Below are 416 nucleotides of genomic sequence, written 5' to 3'. Positions count from 1 at the left end.
CAAGATGAACATTTTACAATGTCTATTTATGACTCCACTGTGTTCTGATGATGAAAATGGGGATTGTTTATTTTAAAAAAAGTAAGCCCTTTTTTTTAAATGCAATGCATTGTGGTCTAAACTTGCCAATTAAGTGAGCATTGATGATTGATGCACAATATTTATTTGCAAAGACTTTTGGGAAATTTCTGGGACACTCGATTTTTGATTTGTAGATTCGGACACCACTATAAACAAGATGGCAAACACCATATATGACGAGTAGTGAAGGAGTTCGGACATGGCCTCAGACTTATCTTTAAACCAATTGCTTTAGCATTTTAAGCAACATTTCCCAACGATTCATTAAACATTTATGCTGAGGCAAACTTCTTCAAGTAGTATTAACAAAATCCCTTCAGTGTTTTAACTTTTAC

This window comes from Oryzias melastigma, linkage group LG13, assembly GCF_002922805.2.
Source record: "Oryzias melastigma strain HK-1 linkage group LG13, ASM292280v2, whole genome shotgun sequence".
NCBI classification, from domain to species: Eukaryota; Metazoa; Chordata; class Actinopteri; order Beloniformes; family Adrianichthyidae; genus Oryzias; species Oryzias melastigma.
The sequence above is the reverse complement of the archived record's forward strand: the minus strand, read 5'-3'. Positions refer to the sequence as shown.